General features: G+C 44.0%; 1 protein-coding gene across 3 annotated transcripts in view; it reads right to left on the bottom strand.

Annotated features, from left to right (window-relative positions):
• hmgcs1 (3-hydroxy-3-methylglutaryl-CoA synthase 1 (soluble)) overlaps nt 1-23,727 on the bottom strand; it is a 69,775-nt gene that overhangs the window by 32,349 nt on the left and 13,699 nt on the right. The window contains exon 1 of one of the 3 annotated variants that reach the window (XM_072257547.1): nt 11,594-11,671. The exons of 1 other annotated variant lie outside the window; for it this stretch is intronic. The gene's annotated coding sequence lies outside the window, so the exon portion shown is untranslated. Of the gene's footprint in view, nt 1-9,025; nt 9,200-11,593; nt 11,672-23,727 lie in introns of those variants that run through there. One more of the 3 variants, XM_072257546.1, reaches the window with a different exon arrangement.

Raw genomic sequence — 23,727 nt, 5'->3', positions numbered from 1 at the left:
CAAAACCTTGAGAAAATGGAAACAGAGGTGTCTTCTCATGAGAGAATCTAAACATAGGAGTCTGCTTAAATAAAAAAACAATCTGTTGGAAACACTCAGCAGGGCAGCCCACACCTGTGGAAAATGGCACAAGCCTCCCATCAACATGGACACCTCCAAAGGGCGATGCCTCAACAAGGCAACATCCATCACTAAGGACTCCCATCACCCAGGACATGGCCTCTTCTCATGAGGGGGGGAAGTACAGGAGCCCGAGGTACACACTCAATGTTTCAGGAACAGCTTCTTCCCCTCCGCCAGCAGATTTCTGAACCCACGGACACTACCTCACTACTTTTTTCTTTCTTTTTGCACTACTTATTCCATTTAAGTTTTATATATTTCTTGTAGTAATTTCGATAGGCATCCATTAGTCTCATGAGACCATGGATTTGTGCCTTGGAAGGTTTCCAGGGCGCAGGCCTGGGCAGGGTTGTATGGAAGACCAGCAGTTGCCCATGCTGCAAGTCTCCCCTATCCACGACACCGATGTTGTCCAAGGGAAGGGCATTAGGACCCATACAGCTTGGCACCAGTGTCGTTGCAGAGCGATGTGTGGTTAACTGCCTTGCTCAAGGACACAACACGTTGCCTCGGCTGGGGCTCGAACTAGTGACCTTCAAGTCACTAGACGAACACCTTAACCACTTGGCCACACGCCAACACAGTAATTTATTGTATTTTTTATTATGTATTGCACTGTACTGCTGCCACAAAACAATACACTTCACGTCATATGTCAGTGATGTTTAACCAGAGCAACAAAACACAGGAGGAACTCATCAGGTGAGGCAGCATCTATGGAGAGGAATAAAGAGTCGACGCTTCAGCCCGAGACCCTTCACCAGGAGAGGAGAGTGGACCATAGGAAAGTAACTGTGTGTGAGTGTGGTGGTCTTGGTGTGTATGCTTCTTAGTCTCATCGCTGATGGGAGTGGGACAAACAGTCCATGAGCAGGGATCCTTTACGATGTTATTGGCCCTTTTCAGGCACCTTTCTGTAGAAGCGCCCTTGTGAAGGGTAGGCTGGTGCCTGTGATGTGTTGAGGTGTTTGCACTCATCAACCCATGTCACAACTTCATACTCCAGGAGAGGCAAGTCTATGCAGGAGGGTCTGGTCTTCAAACATCCTGGGCCCTCTTGCCATCAGATCAAGTCCTTATCAATTAAACGTACTTGTCACACGTGAATCGAAGCAGACAGTGAAGTACGTTGTTTGCGTCAGAGACTAAAGCAGGCTGAGAATGTGCTGGAGTCAGCCTGTTGTGCAATGCCATGTTTCCAGTGCCAAGTTATCAGACTGTTACAAACCTTTAATCACATTATGGAAACAAGCATGACAGCAGAGGGACCTGTCATTGTACAGTCAGAGGCATGATTTTAAAACAGATGTGAGGGGCAGCTTTTATTTTACACACAGAGTGGTGGGTGCCTGGAATGAGCTGCCTGGGGAGGTGGTCGAGGCAAATACATTAGAGACTTTTAAAAGACGTTCAGATCGGCACATGGATGTGAGGAAAATGGGAGGAAATGGTCATTGTGTAGGCAAAAGGGATGAGTTTAGTTGGCCATTTGATTCCTAATTTATTTGTTCAGCACAACATTATGGGCTGAAGGGCCTGTTCCTGTGCTGTACTCTCCTATTAACTTGAATCCAAGTTCACGTTCATTGTTACTCAACATAGCTTGACATCGGTGGTTGGGAAGTTGTTGGAGTCGACTGTCAAGGATGAGGTTACAGAGTACCTGGAGGCATATGACAAGATATGCAGAACTCAGCATGGATTCCTTAAAGGAAAATCCTGTCTGACAAACCTATTGCAATTTTTTGAGGAAATTACAAGTAGGCTAGACAAGAGAGATGCAGTGGATGTTGTATATTTGGATTTTCAGAAGGCCTTTGACAAGGTGCCGCACATGAGGCTGCTTAACAAGTTAAGAGCCCACGGGAAAGTTACATACGTGGATAGAGCGTTGGCTGATTGGCAGGAAAAAGAGAGTGGGAATAAAGGGATCCTATTCTGATTGGCTGCTGGTTACCAGTGGTGCTCCACAGGGGGCCGTGTTGGGGCTGCTTCTTTTTACGTTGTACATCAACGATTTGGATTATGGAATAGATGGCTTTGTGGCGAAGTTTGCTGACGATACAAAGATAAGTGGAGGGGCCGGTAGTGCTGAGGAAACGGAGAGTCTGCAGAGAGACTTGGTTAGATTGGAAGAACGGGCAAAGAAGTGGCAAATGAAGTACAATGTTGGAAAGTGTATGGTTATGCACTTTGGCAGAAGAAATAAACGGGCAGACTACTATTTAAATGGGGAGAGAATTCAAAGTTCTGAGATGCAACAGGACTTGGGAGTCTTCGTGCAGGATACCCTTAAGGTTAACCTCCAGGCTGAGTCGGTGGTGAAGAAGGCAAATGCAATGTTGGCATTCATTTCTAGAGGAATAGAGTATAGGAGCAGGGATGTGATGTTGAGGCTCTATAAGGCGCTGGTAAGACCTCACTTGGAGCACTGTGGGCAGTTTTGGTCTCCTTATTTAAGAAAGGATGTGCTGATGTTGGAGAGGGTACAGAGAAAATTCACTAGAATGATTTTGGGAATGAGAGGGTTAACATATGAGGAACGTTTGTCCGCTCTTGGACTGTATTCCTTGGAGTTTAGAAGAATGAGGGAGGACCTCATAGTAACATTTCGAACATTGAAAGGCATGGACAGAGTAGATGTGGCAAAGTTGTTTCCCATGATGGGGGAGTCTAGTACGAGAAGGCATGACTTAAGGATTGAAGGGCACCCATTCAGAACAGAGATGCGAAGAAATTTTTCTAGCCAGAGGGTGGTGAATCTATGGAATTTGTTGCCATGGGCGGCAGTGGAGGCCAAGTCATTGGGTGTATTTAAGGCAGAGATTGATAGGTATCTGAGTAGCCAAGGCATCAACGGTTATGGTGAGAAGGCGGGGGAGTGGGACTAAATGGGAGAATTGATCAGTTCATGATAAAATGGTGGAGCAGACTCGATGGGCCGAATGGCCGACTTCTTCTCCTTTGTCTTATGGTCTTATATACCAGTAAATGACACAACACTCAGAACAACTGCAGAACAAATACAGCCTAAAAGACCAAAGCACCAGCAGGGAGATAACATCGAGCATGACTGGTCATGATAAAAACAAAACACATGAAAGTCGAAGAATCAAACAGTGAAATAAATTCACTGGTTGTCCTGTCACTGCTGATTGGGCAAAATGGAAATTATTGGCATTAAAATTTAGAGGAAAAATTAGTTTGAATTTTCCTACTGGAAACCAGCACGGTAATCTAAAAATGATCATAATGCTTTCCAGGGCCAGTTGAAAGGCGTATGGGTTGGGGAGAGTTACGGTTACATGACATTGACGTATGGGTTAGGGGGAGTTACGGTTACGTGACATTGACGCCAGAAGGGTGGCAACACTTGCAGGCTGCCCCCAGCTCATACTTAGACTGAGGTGGTGACGGACACAAATGACACGTTTCGACGTGCATGTGACAAATAAAAGATAATCCTTCTCAGTCTGGAACATTCAATAAAAGAAGCTGCCAAACTGAAACGTAATTGCCAGAAGCTCTCTGTACATTGCAGCAGGGTTACGTGGAACACAAGCTGACCACAAACTGGGCTGAGCCTCTTGTGCTTTTCATACATCAGCAGAAAAGGTATCCAGCAGTGTGACAGCCCACACACAAAATGCTGGGGGAGTTCAGCAGGCCAGGCAGCATCTATGGAAATTAATGAACTATCGTTTAGGGCCAAGACCCTTTGCCAGGACAATAAAGTTGCCGGTGGGTGGGGTGGTGGTGGTGAAGAAGCTAAAATACAGATGTGGGGAGGGGAAGGACAGCAGAGATCACAGAGGGTCTCACTGAACTCCTGTTGAAGAGAAGAATTATACTTCTTCAGGGTAAGAAGGACTTCAGATTTAAACTTTCCTCAGGAGAACGGAGAACAGAAATCCAGGCTACGCCAATCCTGCCCCAGTGCTGGCGGTGTTGCAATGCTGCTCTTCCAGATTGTCAAACGTAGATCCTTCAGAAATGTGACACCAACCTCCTGTACTTTCTCAGGAGGGAGCAGAGAAAGGGTCCAGGATGAAATTTGAAGGATATCATCTCATTCGTAGAAGGACCACAGCTGGAATACTGCACTAAATTTAGACTCCTAACCTTAAAAAGAGATTTACTTGGTTTAGAGCATGTACAGACTGCCAGTAATTGCAGGTCTTTCACACAACAAGAGATCAAGTAGTCTTTGAGATCGTTGTTCAATTGCCACCACTGTCTGTACGGAGGTTGTACATGCTCCCTGTGACTGTGTGGGTTTCCTCCAGGTGCTCGGGTTTCCTCCCACATTTCAAAGGTGTGCAGGTTAGGGTAAGTTCTGGGCATGCTACGTTGGAACTGGAAGCATGTGCCCCCAGCACAGCTCTGACTTTGGTTGTTAACTCAAACGCTGCATTTCAATGTATGTTTCAATATCAGACATCCCACCTCTCCCGGAAGCTCCGGGAGTCTCCCACATATTAATAGTGGCTCCCTGATGCCCGCAAATTATATACAATGTCCCAGCAATAAATTTTTTTGAGAGCGAGTGAGCGACAGAGAGGGGGAGCGAGAGAGAGCTCGCGCGCACGCAGGAGCCAAGAGAGAGAGAGTGAGGGAGCGAGAGAGAGAGCGCGCGCCAGGGAGCGAGAGAGAGAGAGCGTACGCAAGGGAGCGAGAGAGAGAGGGAGCGCCAGGGAGCGAGAGAGAGAGGGAGCGCCAGGGAGCGAGAGAGAGAGGGAGCGCCAGGGAGCGAGAGAGAGAGCGAGCGAGAGAGCGCGCGAGGGAGTGAGAGAGCGCACGAGAGAGCGAGAGAGAACGTGCACGAGAGAGAGAGAGCACGAGGGAGCGAGAGAGAGAGAGCACGAGGGAGCGAACAAGAGAGCGAGTGCGCGCGAGGGAGCGAGCGAGAGAGAGCACAAGGGAGCGAACAAGAGAGAGAGAGTGTGCACGAGGGAGCGAGAGAGAGAGCACAAGGGAGCAAACGAGAGAGAGAGCGCGCGAGGGAGCGAGCGAGAGAGAGCACGCGAGGGAGCGAGTGAGAGAGCGTGCGCGTGAGGGAGCGAGCGAGAGCGCGCGAGGGAGCGAGTGAGAGAGAGAGCGCGCGAGGGAGCGAGAGAGAGAGAGAGCATGAGGGAGCAAGCAAGAGACAGAGGGAGCGAGCGAGAGAGAGAGAGAGAGAGAGAGAGAGAGACAGAGCGCGAGCGCACAAGAGAGCGTGCGCGCCATGGGAGGGTGTTCCAAAAAAAGAAAATATAAAATGTATGTCACCCCAGACTACACTAAAGTGTACCCCTGCCTAATAAGGGTCAAAAATAATGACAACGTTGCTCGCTGCACTGTCTGCAATAGTGACTTTTCTATTGCCCATGGTGGGTTAAGACTGTAAAAGATGTGTTGAGGTGAGTTTACCAGGTGTCATTTGTTTATTAGCATAGCTAACGTTATTTAAACTAGCTGGCCAGCTGCTAAGGAGCTACTCTATTGCAGACATCCCACCTCTCCCGGAAGTTCCGGGAGTCTCCCGCAAATTGATGGTGCTACCGCCCTGAAATGAGTTTTTGCAGGGTGAGATGTCTGCAATATACATGTGAGAAATAAAGCTGATCTTTTTTAAAAATACATCTTTAACCTGCAGTGAATAGAGTTAAAGAACAAGAGGTGACCTCACCAGAGCTCTTAGTGGACTCAAAAGAGGGAAAGGCAGCAGGATGATCACCCTACCTGAGTGGCTGGAACCAGATAAGAATTGACAACATCCAAAGGCTCACCACCATTAAGCATGTCTCTGTGGAGAATTGTCGCAAGGAAGCAACATCCATCATCAACAGCCTCAACACCCACAGCAGCAGGTTCAGGAGCAGTTATTACCCCTCAACCATCAGGCAGGAGGTACAGGAGCCTCAGGACCCACACCACCAGGTTCAGGAACAGTTATTACACCTCAACCATCAGGCAGGAGGTACAGGAGCCTCAGGACCCACACCACCAGGTTCAGGAGCAGTTATTACCCCTCAACCATCAGGCTCCTGAACCAGAGGAGATAACTTCACTCACCCACCACTGAATTGTTCCCACAATCTATGGTCTCACTTTCAAAGACTGTTCGTCTCATGTTCTCATTATTTATTGCTTATTATTGTTGTTTTTCTTTTTGTACTTGCACATTGGTTGTCTATCTGCTTTGTGCAGTTTTTCATTGATTCTATTGTGTTTATTTGTATTTACTGTGAATGCCCTCAAGAAAATGAATCTCAGGATTCTACACGATGACATATGTACTTTGATAATAAATGTACTTCGAACATGAAAAATGTTGCACAGCACAGAAACACCAGGTCGTTGACATAACTAAATTTGTTCCATAATTAGGCATACATTAATTCTATTCTATCGTGTCGTGGAACAACGTAGAGGCTCAGTCACAGAATTCACTAAACACAGATGGATAGATTTTTGGACTTTAAGGGAATGGAAGGATATTGTTGTAGGGCAGGAAAACAGAACTCGCAGCAATTTTATTATCAAAGTACATATGTCACCCTAAGTGTGTGCTGCTGAAGGGTTTCTGCCCGAAACATCAACTGTACTCTTTTCCTAGAGGCTGCCTGGCCTGCTGAGCTCCTGCAGCATTTTGTGTGTCTGCACTCAGATTTCCAGCCTCTGCAGATTTCCTCCTTTGTCACCAGAGATATACGTCCATATGATTTCACGTCAATGAGTGCAGCTTCATTTCTTGTAACAACATTCAGAGTGCAGCCTAAAGTCCCACACACAACGATTCAGAAGGTCGGGTACAGAGCAAAAGTCCCACAAACACGATTCAGAGAGGGTCAGGTACAGGGTCTGAACACTCACACACGATTCAGAGAGGGTCAGGTACAGGGTCTGAACACTCACACACGATTCAGAGAGGGTCAGGTACAGGGTCTGAACACCCACACACGACCCAGAGAGGGTCAGGTACAGGGTCTGAACACTCACACACGATTCAGAGAGGGTCAGGTACAGGGTCTGAACACTCACACACGATTCAGAGAGGATCAGGTACAGGGTCTGAACACCCACACACGACCCAGAGAGGGTCAGGTACAGGGTCTGAACACTCACACACGACCCAGAGAGGGTCAGGTACAGGGTCTGAACACCCACACACGACCCAGAGAGGGTCAGGTACAGGGTCTGAACACTCACACACGACCCAGAGAGGGTCAGGTACAGGGTCTGAACACCCACACACGACCCAGAGAGGGTCAGGTACAGGGTCTGAACACTCACACATTATTCAGAGAGGGTCAGGTACAGGGTCTGAACACTCACACATTATTCAGAGAGGGTCAGGTACAGGGTCTGAACACTCACACATTATTCAGAGAGGGTCGGGTACAGGGTCTGAACACTCACACACGATTCAGAGAGGATCAGGTACAGGGTCTGAACACTCACACATTATTCAGAGAGGGTCAGGTACGGGGGTCAAAACACTCACACGTTATTCAGAGGGTCGGGTACAGGGTCTAAACACCCACACACGATTCAGAGGGGATCAGGTACAGGGTCTAAACACCCGCACACGATTCAGAGAGGGTCAGTCACAGGGGTCTAAAGTCTTACGCACGATTCAGAGAGGGTCAGGTACAGGGTCTGAACACCCACACATGATTCAGAGAGGGTCAGTCACAGGGGTCTAAAGCTCCACACACGATGATTCAGAGGTGGTCAGGTACAGGGTCTAACGACCCACACATGATTCAGAGAGGGTCAGGTACACAGTCTAACGACCCACACACAATTCAGAAGTTATTGCTTCTGTTCCATAATCAGATTCATGCATGGTCCATGAACATTACAATACATAACAGTTGCTGGTGAACGCAGCAGGCCAGGCAGCATCTCTAGGAAGAGGTACAGTCGACGTTTCAGGCCAAGACGCCTGCTGCGTTCACCAGCAACTTTTATGTGTGTTGCTTGAATTTCCAGCATCTGCAGAATTCCTGTTGTTAACATTACAATACACTTTGCTTTATTCATTTTAATAATTTATGGTCATTAGAGCTATTGCACTGTACTGATACAGCAATGCAACAACCTCCTATGGTGTCAGAGAGACAGATCTAATTCTGATCATCAAGAAGCTCGGCATCGCACAGTACACAGGAGCTGACCAAGTGGACCAAGGAGCCTACTTGGTCAGCTCCACATCTACAACTGTTTCTTCACTCCACCACGACACACAGTAGCAGCAGATTGTCCGTTCTAGACGTTCTAGAAACTCACAGAGATTGTTCAGACAGCACCTTCCCAACCCCTCACCTCTACCACCTGGAAGGACAAGGGCAGCAAAAGACAGGGAGCACCACCCATTGGAAATTCCCTCCAGGTCACAGACTGTCCTGGCTTGGAAATCTACCCCTGTTCCTTCACCGTCACTGGGTCAAAATCCGAGAACTCCCTCCCTAATGACATCGTGGGTGTTACCACCACCTTAAGACATGCAAAAAATGCTGACTCGGTCTGTATCCCTTCATTGCACACATAAAAGATATTTACAGGGAATGCTAGAATAGACTGGAGAAGCTAAGTAGCCGCGGCAAAACCTCGCATTCTGTTCCCCTTCCGCTATGCGGTGACTGCTCTTGACAACCCCCGCCACCCGTCCAACAGCCGGGCCCTGGCAGGCAGGGACAATCCGTCAGGGAGCGGCCTCCCGTGACTGACAGGGATACGTCAGGCCGAAGGGCCTCCTCCCGTTCCCCCTCGCCGATTGGATCATGCTGTGCCCGATTCCGCCCACCGCCCACCGCCCCGCCACCCACCCACCCACCCACCCACCCACAAGGCGGGAGAGGAAAGAGTTGGCGGCGCCAAGAAACTGTTCTCTCCCGCATCCCCGATCGCCGCTCACCTGAGCCCGAAACTCAGCGCCGGCCTACAAGTCGTCTTGTCCGACAGCAACCACCGACCGAGCTCCGAACCCGGGCTCTTAACAGCCGAACCGGCGCTTCATTCGGATCCCGCCGCCTGCGACCCCAAGCCGACCGCCGTGGCCGCCGCCATCTTGGAGAGGCGGGAGCAGATTGCGCATGTGCCCTGAATGCGGGGTATAGACTGGGCATGCGCGTTCTACCGCCTCTTGCAGGAAGGTCGGGGAGCGGCAGCATCAATCCTAGCATAAGGGAATACCAACAAAGTCCCAGCAGGAGGGAATACCAACAGAAACTGTCCCAGCAGGAGAGAATACCAACAGAAACCGTCCCAGCAGGAGGAGGGAATTCCAACAGAATTAGTGCCAACAGGAGGAAGGAATATCAACAGAAAGTCCCAGCAGGAGGAGGGGATATCAACAGAAACAGAACCAGGAGGGAATTCCAACAGAAACAATCCCAACAGGATGGGAGAATATTAGCAAGAAAAGCCCCAGAGGGAGGTGGTAATCAGAATCAGGATTAATATTACTGACATGTCATAAATAAACATCGCAATAAATTATAACAAAACTATAAATTACAATATGGATATTGTAATTTATAAATTAGATTAGTACAAAAAGAGATAAAATAGTGAAGTAATGTTCATGGGCTCATTGTCCATACTTAAATCTGATGATAGAGGGGAAGTAGATGACCCCAAATTTCTTTAGCCAGAAGGGTGGTGAATCTGCGGAATTCATTGCAACAGGCAACTGTGGAAGCCAAGTCAATGGGTGTATTTAAGGCAGAGGTTGATAGGTTCTTGGTTGATCAGGGCATGAAGGGATGCAGAGAGAAATCAGGAGATTGGGGCTGAGAGGAAAAATGGATCAGTCATGATGAAATGGCAGAGCAGACTTGACAAGTCAATCGGCCTTACTCTGATCCCCATGCCTTATGGTCTTATGGTCTAAAACATCATCAGCAAGAGCAGATCCAACAGAAGGAGGGAGTACCAATAAAATCAGTCCCAGCAGAAGAGATTATGCACAGGAACAGTCCCAGCAAGAGAAGGGATTTCACACAGGAACAGTCCCAGCAGAAGGGATTTCACACAGGAGCAATCCCAGCAGAAGGGATTTCACACAGGAACAATCCCAGCAGAAGAGATTTCACACAGGAACAGTCCCAGCAGAAGGGATTGCACACAGGAACAGTCCCAGAAGGGATTACGCACAGGAACAGTCCCAGCAGAAGGGATTTTGCACAGGAACAGTCCCAGCAGAAGGGATTACGCACAGGAACAGTCCCAGCAGAAGGGATTACGCACAGGAACAGTCCCAGAAGGGATTTCGCACAGGAACAGTCCCAGCAGAAGAGAATGCACACAGGAACAGTCCCAATAGAAGGGATTACACCTAGGAACAGTCCCAGCAGGAGAGAATGCACACAGGAACAGTCCCAGCAGAAGAGATTGCACACAGGAACAGTCCCAGCAGAAGAGATTGCACACAGGAACAGTCCCAGGAGAAGGGATTGCACACAGGAACAGTCCCAGCAGGAGAAGGGATTGCACACAGGAACAGTCCCAGCAGAAGGGATTACATGCAGGAACAGTCCCAGCAGAAGGGATTACACGCAGGAACAATTCCAGCAGAAGAGATTGCACACAGGAACAGTCCCAGCAGAAGAGATTGCACACAGGAACAGTCCCAGCAGACCCCAGTGATCCTCTGGGCAGTTTTTACTGTCCTCTGTTGTGTCTCTCCAGAGACAAAGATCATGTACAGTACGTATATACAACCAAATGAAACAATGAACCTTGTATATATGTACAATAATCTTGAACTTGTGAGAGTGGAGTGGGATTGACGACTGACTCAACGCTTTTGGGGAGGAAAAGAGCAAGAATATGAAAATCCTCAGCCCTTGGAGAACCCAGCCACAACATAAATCACTAAAACAATAATTCCTTCATCTTTAACACTGTACAGACAGACCTGTGAGAAATATCAGCCGCTTCTCATCACTCAGAGATATTTATTCGTATGGGTATTTTTAAATGCAACGTTTCCCGCAGTTTGAATGAACGTAAATGTGAATCAGTCAATTTGATTCAAGATTGTAAAATGTCATTTCCAGTGCACCAGGGTAAAGGAGAGCGAAGTAATTGTTACTCTGGATCCGATGTAGTGCAAAAAAAAAACACAATAAGATAAAAAAACTATAACATTACAACACAATATACATAAATACTGACAGCTTATATACAAAAATTGATCGTATGTCCATAAAGTGATGCTAGCCTAGATCTCAGCAGCGCTGAAATGATTGCACCACTTATAATTTCTCCTGCAACAAAATCATAAAACAGATCTAAATTCAGATCGAATTATAAACATGTACGTATTAAAATAAAGCTCGGTTACGGGTACGCAAGATCCGAAATAACTTACTTATTCATTTAGGGAGCCAAAGCATACAAAATAACCAATAAAAATAGATTGAAAATGATTAATTTTTCATATTTGTAAAACAAAACCTTTATCTTTATTTATTTGTACCTGTTTGAGGTGTGCCCACTGCGCTCACGCTGACCGCTACCTTGCGTTCTCGCACCGCACTGGTACTGTTCATCTGCACAATGCCACCTAGCTTTATATACCACAACCAAACCTGATGTGTATGGGAAGGTTGTCAATCGATGTGACTGATAGATACATTAACCAATGGAACAGCAGACGTGGCGGCTGGCGCGATCGGAAGCGCAGGAATTAGCCAATGGGAACCAGCGAGGGCAGCCCCACTCTCTTTGTGAATGGGTCTGCAATGGTGTGAGCGAGACCGTCATCTGGTGAGAGGGGACGGCGGCCAATCAGAGCGGTAGACCTCAAGCTCATAGGGCTCAAGCGCTCGATGCCAGCGGTCGCCCCTGGAGACGGTTGTCCCGGTAACGAGAGGAGGCCTACAAAGAAAAACCGAGGAACCATGGATGCAAAGACTTGAAACTAAATTCAGTACAGCAAATTAAAGATGATCGTTCTTGTTCAAAAATACATCCATGGCCCCTCCCTCCCTGTTGCCCTGTAAAACTCACCTGATACATCATAGCTTGGTGTAGCAACTTTTAATTGCACAGAATTATGGATACATAACATAACATCATGGAAACCAGCCTGTCTACACTTCTCACTGTCTCCTTAAAGCAGCCAGCATAATCAAACACCCCACCCACCCCAGACATTCTCTCTTCTCCCCTCTCCCACTGGGCAGAAGATACAAAAGCCCGAAAGCACGTCCCACCAGGCTCAACGACAGCTTCTATAAGACTATTGAATGGTCCCCTAGTACAATATATGGATTATATCTCTTATGCCTTGGACCTTATTGTCTGTCTGCAGTGCACTTTCTCCTTAACTGTAACAAGATCAAAGTAAATTTATTATCGAAATACATATATGTCAACATATACAACCCTAAGATTTGTTTTTTGTGGGCATACACAGTAAATCCAAGAAACACAATAGAATCGATGAAAGTTCACACCCATGGGACGGACAAACGACCCATGTTCAAAGGACAACAATGTGCAAATACCAAAGAGAATACAAAATAACCATCATCATACATAATAAATAAATAAACAATAAATATCTCAAACATGAGATGAAGAGTCCTTGAAAGTGAGTTCAATATTTCCCTCCCCCTCCTGTCTTCTCCTATCATTTTGGATCTCCCCCTCCCCCTCCAACTTTCAAATCCCTTACTAGCTCTTCCTTCAGTTAGTCCTGACGAAGGGTCTCGGCCTGAAACGTCGACTGTACCTCTTCCTAGAGATGCTGCCTGGCCTGCTGTGTTCACCAGCAACTTGTATGTGTGTTGCTTCAATATTTCAATGATGGGGCAGGTGAACTTAAGTGAAGTTATCCCTCTGGTTCAAGAGCCTGATGGTTGAGGGGTAATAATGGTTCCTGAATCTAGTGGTGTGGGTCCTGAGGCTTCAGTACCTTCTTCCTGGTGGCAGCAGCGAGAAGAGAGGGTGACCTGGGTGGTGGGGCCCCTGATGATAAATGCAGCTTTCTTGCTACAACGTTTTGTGTAGATGTGCTCAATGGTGGGGAGAGCTTTACCCGTGATGGACTGGGCCATATCCACTATTTTTGTAGGATTTTCCATTCAAAGGCATTGGTGTTTCCATACCAGGCCGTGATGCAACCAGTCATAACCAGGGAGGTTCTTTTTCAATATTTTTATTAATTTCTTACATAAAAGAACACAGAGTACAGTAGGACAGCAGTCCCCAAAGCATGTACTACCGGGCCGCGAGGAAATGGTATGATTTGGCGATATGAGTCAGCTGCACCTTTCCTCATTCTCTGTCATGCACTGTTGAACTTGAACACACGCGAGGTCATTACGCACGTGACGTCATTACCCGCGCATCATCCATGCCAGCACGGGAAGAAGATCAACTCCTCGAGCTTGCAAATGACGGTGGGCTGAAAAGTACGTTTGACATAACATTTCTGCCGGCATTCTGGATCAAAGTCAAGGCTAGATATCCTGAGATAGCCACGAAAGCACTGAAAAAGTTCCTTTCATTTCCAACATATCTCTACAAAGCGGGATTTTCTGCAATGAATGCAACGAAAACTAAATTCTGGAATAGACTGGACATAAGGAACCCCCTTCGAGTATCGCTGTCTCCCATCTCCCCGCGATAGGACCATGTTGTTGCAGGGAAACAAGCCCAGGGCTCCCACTGATTCAGCGATATTGATGTGTTGCAATGACTTTATATGTTCATACGAGGAAAATATGTGCTGTGTGTTTAATATCCAAACATTACTTAAAATGTTATGATGCTATTGACTGATAATTGACTTATCACTATATTCATGCAAAGAAAATATGCAGTGTGTTTAATATTAAATAATAATAATATTAAGATAAACCCTTTTATAAACAAATTTGAGCGTATTAGCCACTTATCACCTATATTCCGGTCCTGATTAACATCCCCCCCCCCGAACAGAATCGCCAAGAATGATGTGTACAAAAAAATCGGCACATACACGCATGCGCAGTGGTGCCTGCGTAAGGCTTCATGGTCATGGTAGTCTTTCTCGGGGTAAACACGACGTATTTGACTGCTATTCTTGTCCATTGGCAACCCTACCTCCCCCCACCGCCCAGTCGGCCGGTCCACAAGGATATTGTCAATAATAAACCGGTCCGCAGTGCAAAGAAGGTTGGGGACCCCTGCAGTAGGATATATAATATATATTGATCACAATATATTGAAATCACAGATAAAGTGTAATTACCCCATATCCATATAAATTAAATTTAAACATAATATTGAAAAGAGATAATTCTATTATACAAAAATCTAAACCCACTACCAGAAAAAAAACAGCTGTTTGGTTAAGAAAAAGGAAAAAAATCCTTAACATATAGTAAAACATATTGTTAGCCAACATCTGTACTTAATAGCAAATCAAAGATTTTGAAAATAATTCAAAAAAGGTCCCCACAATGTTAAAAAATCTTGTCTGGGTTCGGAAATTAAACAGTGAATCTCCTCTAAATTTAAACAAGCCACAACATCATGTAACCAATGAGTACGAGTAGGTGGAGTGACATCCTTCCACTTAAACAACAATGCCCTCCTGGCTATAAGAGAAATAAAGGCCAAAATGTGCAAATCATGTGACTCCAAAATAATATAATTTCTTCCAACAATACCAAATAAGGCAGTCAAAGGATTAGGTTTAAAATTTACTTTTAAAAGCACCAAAAAAGTTTGAGATACTTCCTTCCAATATTTTTCAAGACTCGGACAAGTCCAAAACATATGGATTAGTGAAGCTTCTCCATTGTTACATCTATCACAATAGGGAGATACATCCGAATAAAAACGAGTCAGCTTATCTTTAGACATATGGGCCCTATGAACCACTTTAAATTGTGGAAGGGAATGACGGGCACATAACGATGAGGTATTAACCAATTTAAAAATTTCATTACAAGTGTCCTCAGAAATTGAAATCTGTAAATCTTGTTCCCAAAGATTTTTAATTTTATCTAAAGGAATATTTCTCATTCCCAACAACATACCATAAATATTAGATACAGTTGCATTATGGAAGGGTTTCAAATTAAAAATTATATCAAGTAAATTTTTATCTGGACTTTTAGGAAATGTATGTACTTGAGAACGCAAAAAGTCTCTAATTTGTAAATATCGAAAGTGAGTTCTCGGTAAGCTATACCTAACTGACAGTTGTTCAAATGAAGACAGACTATTTCCAACAAACAAATCCTGAAAACATTTAATATCCAATCTATTTCACTCTTTAAAAACTACATCAGTCATAGGAGGTTTAAAAAAATAGTTAGAAAAAATGGGACTGGAAAGTGAAAGACTCAATAAACCAAAATATTTTCTGAATTTTAGCCAAATCCTCAAGGTGTGTTTAACTACAAAATTATCAGTTAAGTTACTTAAAGATAAAGGAATTGAGGATCTGAGAAGAGAAATGATAGAGAATTTATTAACAGAATTAGCTTCTAAAGAAACCCAGACCGGACAGTCCTCTTGATTAATAAAATATAACCAAAACGTAAGATTCCATATATTGACTGCCCAGTAATAAAACCTAAAATTGGTAAGGCTAAACCTCCATTCTTTTTAGCTTTTTGAAGATGAACTTTATTTAATCAAGAAATTTTATTTTTCCATATATAAGAAGATATAATAGAATCCAAAGAATCAAAAAAGGATTTAGGAATAAAAACAGGTATGGCCTGAAATAATTACAAAAATTTAGGCAAAATATTCATTTTAATAGAATTGATTCAGCCAATCAACGGTAAAGAGAGAGATGACCAATTTGATATTGCCTTCTTAACATAATTCAGAAGTGTAAAAAAAATTTATTTAAAAAGGAATTTATAATTCCTAGTAATTGTTACGCCCAAATAAATAAATGATTTCTTACAATTTTAAAAAGAAGGTTAGTAACTAATATCAAATTATTCAAAGGAAAAAGTTCACTCTTATGAAAGTTAAGTTTATATCCTGAAAACTGACTAAAGCGGGAGAGTAAAGAAAGTAGAGAAGGTAAAGAAGACTCCACATTAGAAATGTAGAGCAAAAGGTCATCAGCATAAAACAAAACTTTGTGGGTAATACCCCTCCTTAAAATACAAGTGATATCATTAGATTCCGGAAAGCAATAGCTAAAGGTTCCAAGACCAAATCAAAAAGCAAAGGGCTCAAAGGACAACCTTGTCTAGTTCCACGATGAAGTTTAAATGGTGTAGAATACTGAGAGTTAGTAAGGACCTGACCAGAGGGAGTTAAGTAAAGTAATTTAATCCATTGAATAAAATCGGTCCCAAAGTTAAACTTTTCTAAGGTTTTAAATAAATAATTCCATTCAACCCAATAAAAGGCTTTCTCAGCATCTAAGGATATCACACATTCCAAAATCTCTTTAGAAGAATAAATAACATTCAGTAAACGACGAATATTAAAGTGGGAGTATCGATTTTTGATAAATCCAGTTTGATCATCAGAGATAATAGATGGCAAAATATTTTCAATCCTATGAACAAAAGTTTAGATAAAATTTTAGTACCAACATTAAGTGAGGAAGTAGGTCTATAAGAAGAGCATTCAATTGGATCCTTGTTGTTGGATCGACCTATTTCTTATGAGGAAATTGCTGAGGTTGTTCACTCCTTGCACTCGGGGATGGCTGTGGGTCCTGATGGATCTTCTGGAGAGTTTTAAAAGGTTTTCCTCTTTGCTTATACCTCGTTCATATTCAGTCCTTTTTGACCCTTTTAAATTAGGTAAGTTGCCACAATCTTTTTATGAAGCCTCTATTTCGCTTATTCATAACCAGGGAGGTTACGTGCCAATTTATAAAACCTTGGTTAGACCAGAGCTAGACTACTGTGAGCATTTCTGGTTACCACCCTATAAAACTGATGTGACAGCGTTGGAGAGAGTGCAGAGGAGACTCAGCAGGATGTTGCCTGGGATGGAATGTTTCAGATTTCTGGGGACTGGAGGGGCTCAGTCTGTTCCCTCTGGAGTCGAAGAGGATAAGAATGGACACGATAGAAGAAAATAAAACTGTGAGGATAGTCAACAAGAATTTATTTCCCTGTGTCAGAGGTAGATTAAACTAGAGGGCATTTATTGAGGAACAATTCTAAATGGAATTGGAATTAGTTTATTATAGTCACATGAACTGAGATAGAGTGAAAATCTTGTCTTGCATACTGTTCACACAGATCAAACTATTGCACAGTGCATTGAGGTAGAACGAGGGAAAACAAGAACAGAATGTAGAATAAAGTGTAAGGTACAGAGAAAGTACAGTGCAGGCAGACAATAAGGAGCAAGATCACAAGAAGATCAAACTTCTATGTTATTGTACCAGGGCATTGCTCAATAGTCTTATAACAGCAGGGTAGAACTGTCCTTCAACATGGTGATACATACATTCAAAGTTTTGTATCTTCTGCTGGATGGCAAGGGGGAGAATCAGAATTAGGCTTAATGTCATCGGCATATGTTGTGAAATTTGTTGTTTTGTGGCAGCATAATAATAAAAAGGATCAATTACAGTAAGTATATATAAAACAAGAAAATTAAAGATAAAGCAAATTAAATTGGAGTGGATCCAAGTTGCTTCTCAGGCAAGAGTTGATATGTTTTATCACCAACCAAAGTAATTCATTACAGTGGATGCAAGTGCTACTGGACAATAGTCATTAAGATAGGTTAGGACATTCTTTTTAGGCACCGGTATGATTGAAGCCTGTTTGAAGTGGGTAGGTACCTCGAACTGCTGAAGCGAAATGTTAAGGATATCAGTGAACACTCCAGCCATTTGATCAGCACATACCTTTAGTACTTGGCCAGGTAGGTGCCCTGGCTGATCAGATGCTTTCACTGGATTGATCCACCTGAAGACTGCCTTCACGTCAGCCTCAGAGACTGAAATCAAGATATCATCTGGGGCTGTCAGAGTTTGTGATGATGCTCAGAGGGAGCATAGAAGGCACTGAGCTCACCTGGGAGCGAAGCCTCGTTGTCTATGCTGCTCAGTTTCACTTTGTAAAATTGATAGAATGCAAACCCTGCCACAGCTGTTCAGCATCCCCAGTGTCTCAAACTCAAAGTTCAAAGTAAATTTATTATCAATATACATATATTCACCATAAACAACCACCGGATTAATTTTATTGTGGGCATACTCAATAAATCCATAATAGAATCAATGAAAGACAACACCAACTTGGGTGTACAAAAGACACTAACTGTGCGAATAAATAAAATCAAACAAACAAATAAACAAGCAAGCAATAAATAAATATCAGAAACATGAGATTAAGAGTCTTCGAATCAGAATCAGGTTTGATATCGTTTGCAAATATCATGAAATTTGTTGTTATGTGACAGCAGTACAATGCAATAATAACACTGCAAGAAGTATATGTATATTTAAAAAGTTAAATTAACAGTGCAAAAAGAGAATAAAAAATCAGTGAGGTGGTGTTCATGGGTTCAATGTCCATTGAGAAATCTGATGGTGGAGGGGAGGAAGCTGTTCCTGAATTGCTGAGTGTGTGTCTTCAGGCTCTTGTACCTCCTGCTTGATGGTAACAATCAAAATCAGAATCAGAATCAGAACCAGGTTTATTATCATGGGCACGTGACGTGGAATTTGGTAACTTAGCAGCAACAGTTCAATGCAATACATAATCTAGTAGAGAGAAAGAAAAAATAATAAATAAAATAAAACAATAATAAACAAGTAAATCAATTACATATATTGAAAAACATTTTGTAAAATGTGCAAAAAAACAGAAATATTGTATATTAAAAAAAGTGAGAAGTGAGGTAGTGAGGTAGAAGGCAGTCCTGGGTGATGGGGGTCCTTAATGATGGATCGCGCCTTGAAGATGTCCTGGATGCTTGGGAGCCTTTTGCCCATGATGGAGCTGGCTGAGTTTACAACTTTCAGCAGCTTATTTTGATCCTGTGCAGTGGTCCCTCCATACCAGATGGAGAAGCAGTTATTCAGAATGCTCTCTATGATACATTGGTAGAAATTTGAGTGCCTTTGGTAACATATCAAGTCTTAAACTGATTTGGTGGAGAAAGGACGTGAAAGAACAGAGGAACATCTGGAGAAATTTCTGAAACGCTCGTTCACTGCTGTTGTTACTGCGTAGTCGGGAATCTTTCGGAGGGTAGGCCTCAAAATCCCCGGCTTTGCCTGCTGTTGGCGACTGAGGTTGAGATCGAATCGTTCGGACAGAGATGGCGCTCAGTACTCGGTGTCGTTGAGCTGATCAGAGCTCGAAGTTTTCGGATAACTCAGAGTCAGACTGTGGTCGGCATGGCAGGGAGAGTTTTTCCTCCTTCTCCCGGCTGCATGAGATGTGGGACATTTGAAAGACTTTGAACCTTTACTGTGCTCATGGACTTCTTCATCAAGTTAAGGTATTGTTGCACTGTTGTAACTATATGTTATAATTATGTGGTTTTTGTCAGTTTTTCAGTCTTGGTTTGTCTTGTGTGTCTGTGATATCACACTGGAGGAACATTGTATCATTTCTTAATGCATGCATTATTAAATGACAATAAAAGAGGACTGCGTGTCCTCATAATCTAAAAAGAAAACTGCGAAGGAAATATAGCCACTGTCCTTAGAGATGTTGACACCCAGGAATTTGAAATTGCTCACCCTTTCCACTTCTGATTCCTTGATGCAGACTACTGTGTGTTCCCTTGTCTTCTCCTTCCTGAAGTCAGCAATCAATGCTTTGGTTTTACTGATGTTGAATGCAAAGTTGCTGCTGAACCACCACTCAACTATCTCGCTCCTATACACCTTCTCATCACCACCTGAAATTATGCCAATAATATTTGTGTTGGCAGCAAATTCATAGATGGCATTTGAGCTGTGGCGAGCCACACAGTCATGGGTATAGAAAGAGCAGAGCAATCCTCAAAATGCAAAAGGGTCGATTATCAGTGAGGTGGAGATGCTATTTCCAATCCTTCCCAGACTTTGGTCTTCTGGTGAGGAAGTCATTATTCTAGTTGAAGAGGGAGGTACAGAGGCCCAGGATTTGGAGCTTTTCGATCAGAACTGTAGGAATGATTGTGTTAAATGTTGAGCTGTAATCAATAAGCAGCAGCCTGACGTAAGAATTAGTATTGTCCAGGTGATCCAAGGCCGTGTGGAGAGCCAATGAGATCACAGCGGCTGTAGATCTGTTGTGGCGACAGGCGAATTGCAATGGGTCCAGGGCCTTGCTGAGGCAGGAGTTAATTATAACCATAACCAACCTCTCAAAGCATTTCATCACCACAGATGTGAGTGCGACTGGACGATAGTTGTTAAGGCAGCTCTCCCTGCTCCTGGGCACTGGTGTGATTGTTGCCCTTTTGAAGCAGATAGGAGCTTCTGACTGTAGCAATGAGAGACTGAAAATGTCTTTGAAAATACCAGCCGGTTGGTTAGCACAGGTTTTCAGAGCCCTACCAGATACTCCATCGGAACCTGGCTCATCAACCTCTGGTCCTCTTCCAAGTTAATAATCAGTTCTTTCATCTTCCTCCAAGAGGACCATAACCTTGTTGTCGGGTTTGGAGGCTTGCATACCTCAATGACCTGGAGAACTATGTTGGCTGGACTCAGCGCCTTGTGCTTTGACTACTGGCAGCGTCACCCATGCCAAATAGGTCAAAGGTAGAGGCCAAACTAGTCCTCGAGGTTTGGGGTTCAGCTCGGGGCTAACAACCCTGACTGGTCAAAAAAATTGTTTTGAAAACAACAATGAAGAATCCTATATTCCTGAGTCTACACCCAGGATTTGCATGAGTGACAGTAGAGAAAAGCGTGAGGAAGCCACTGACATGATGAATGAAGCCCTGAATACTGCCAAGATCAAAATCAAAATTGTGTTTCGGAATGTACAAAATGCGGGAAACCAAAGATAGCTTAGCTCTGTACAGTAGAGGTAGAAATGAGCACCCTGAACCACACCTGGGGCACAATAGAGAATATAGTCAAGGACAGACAGAGATGGAGGACTTTCATTGCTGCCCTAAATGCCAGCAACGTGACAGGCAGTAACTAACTCTTATCTTGCTGACATTGAGTAAGAAGTTGTTGTTGTGGCACTACTCAGCCATATTTTCAATCTCCCACTGAAATGCTGATTCGTCACCACCTCAGCTTTGGTCCATGACGCTGGTGTCATTAGCAAACCTGAAGCTGCGCTTAGCCACACAGTCATAAGTGTAAAGCAAGTAGAGTGGGGACTGAGCACACAGCCTTCTGGTTCACCCGTGCTGATGGCGACCGTGGAGAGGGTGTTGTTGCCAATCTCAACTGACTGGCAAACTCAAGGGTCTTCAGGTGGATAAGTCACCTGGACCAGATGGACTACATCCCAGAGTCCTGAAAGAGGTTGCTGAATAGATAACTGATGCATTGGTCAAGATCTTTTTTTTATTGATTCTGGCTTGGTCCCAAATGACTGGCAGATGTCACTCCACTCTCAGAAGGGAGGAAGACAAAAGAAAGGAAATTATAGGCCAATTAGTCTGACCTCAGTGGTGGGGAAAGTGTTGGAGTCTATTATTAAGGATGAAATTTCAAGGTACTTGAAGACTAATGATAAAATAAGTCAAAGCCAGCATGGTTTCTGTAAAGGGAAATCTTCCCTGACAAATCTGTTAGAGATCTTCGAGGAAGTAATAAGCAGGGTGGACAAAGGAGAGGCAGTGGATGTCATTTACTTGGATTTTCAGAAGGCGCTTGATAAGGTGCCACACAAGGCTGCCTAACAAGATAAAATCCTACAAGAAAGATACTGGCATGGACAGCAGAGTAGCTGACAGGCAGGAGGCAGCAAGTGGGAATAAAAGGGGCCTTTTCTTGTTGGCTGCCTGTGACTAGTGGTCTTCCTCAGGGATCAATATTGAGACCGCTAATTTTCACATTGTTTGTCAATGGTCTAGATAATGGAATTAATGGCTTTGTGGCAAAGTTTGCAGATGATATAAAGACAGGTGGAGTGGTAGGAAGTGCTGAGGAAGCAATGTGATTGCAGCAGGACTTACACAAATGGACAAAAAGTGGCAGGTGGAATACAGTGTTGGGAAATGGGTGATAATGCATTTTGGAAAAAGGAAAAATAGTGCAGACTATTATCTAAATGGGTAGAAGATTCAAACATTGGAGATGCAGAGGGACTTAGGAGTACTCATGCAAGACTCCCAGAAGGTTAATTTACAGGTTGAGTCTGTGGTAAATGTTGGCATATATTTCAAGAGGAATAGAATATAAAAGCAAGGAGATAATGCTGAGGCTTTATAAAACACTAGTCATGCCGGACTTGGCATATTGTCAACAGTTTTGGGCCCCATATATCAGAAATGATGTGTTGTCATTGAAAGTCCAGGGGAGATTCAGGAGGATGTTTCCAGGAATGAAGGGGTTAACATATGAGGAGCATTTGGCAGCTTTGGGCCTGTACTCACTGGAATTTAGAAGAATGTGGGGGATCTCGTTGAAACCTACCAAATATTAAAAGGACTAGATAGGGTGGATGTGCAGAGTATGTTTCCTATGGTGGGGGTATCTAGAACTAAAGGCCACAGCCTCAAAATTGAGGGGCGACCCTTTAGAACAGACGTAAAGAGGTTTTTTTTAGTAGAGAGGAGTGAACCTGTGGAATACTCTGCCATAGATTGTGTTGGAGGCCAAATCCATGGGTATATTTAAAATGGAAGTTGATCGTTTCCTGATTGGTCAGGGCATCAAAGGATATGGCAAAAGGCAAGTGTATGGGGTTGAGTGGGATCCAGGATCAGCCATGATGGAATGGTGGAGCAGACTCGATAGGCTGAATGGGTGTTTCTCCAGTTAGCAGTCTGTGGTGAGTGGGGTACCGCAGGGGCTGGTGCTGGGCCCCCAGCTGTTTACCATTTACATTGATGATTTGGAAAAGGGGACTGAGTGTAGCGTAGCAAAATTTGCTGATGACACTAAATTGAGTGGAAAAGCAAATTGTACAGAGGATGTGGAGAGTCTGCAGAGGAATATAGATAGGTTAAGTGAGTGGGCCAAGGTCTGGCAGGTGGAATGCAACGTTGGTACATGCAAGATCATCCCCTTTGGAAGGAGAAATAGAAGAGCAGATTATTATTTAAATTGTGAAAGATTGCAGCATGCTGTTGAGCAGAGGGACTTGGGAGTGCTTGTACATGAATCGCAAAAAGTTAGCTTGCAGGTACAACAGGTTATTAAGAAGGCAAACGGAATGTTGACCTTCATTGCTAGAGGGATTGAATTCAAGAGCAGGGAGGTCATGCTGCAACTATACAGGGTACTGGTGAGGCCGCACCTGGAGTGCTGTGTGCAGTTCTGGTCTCCATACTTGAGGAAGGATATACTGGCTTTGGAGGCAGTGCAGAGGAGGTTCACCAGGTTGATTCCAGGGATGAAGGGGTTAACCTATGAGGAGAGATTGAGTTGGCTGGGACTATTTTCTCTGGAGTTCAGAAGAATGAGAGGGAATCTTATAGAAACATACAAAATTTTGAAAGGGATAGATAAGATATAAGTAGAAAAATTGTTTCCATTGGTAGATG

Source organism: Mobula birostris, chromosome 5 (genome assembly GCF_030028105.1).
Source record: "Mobula birostris isolate sMobBir1 chromosome 5, sMobBir1.hap1, whole genome shotgun sequence".
In the NCBI taxonomy this organism is placed as follows: Eukaryota; Metazoa; Chordata; class Chondrichthyes; order Myliobatiformes; family Myliobatidae; genus Mobula; species Mobula birostris.
This window is presented reverse-complemented; position numbering and strand designations above follow the sequence as displayed.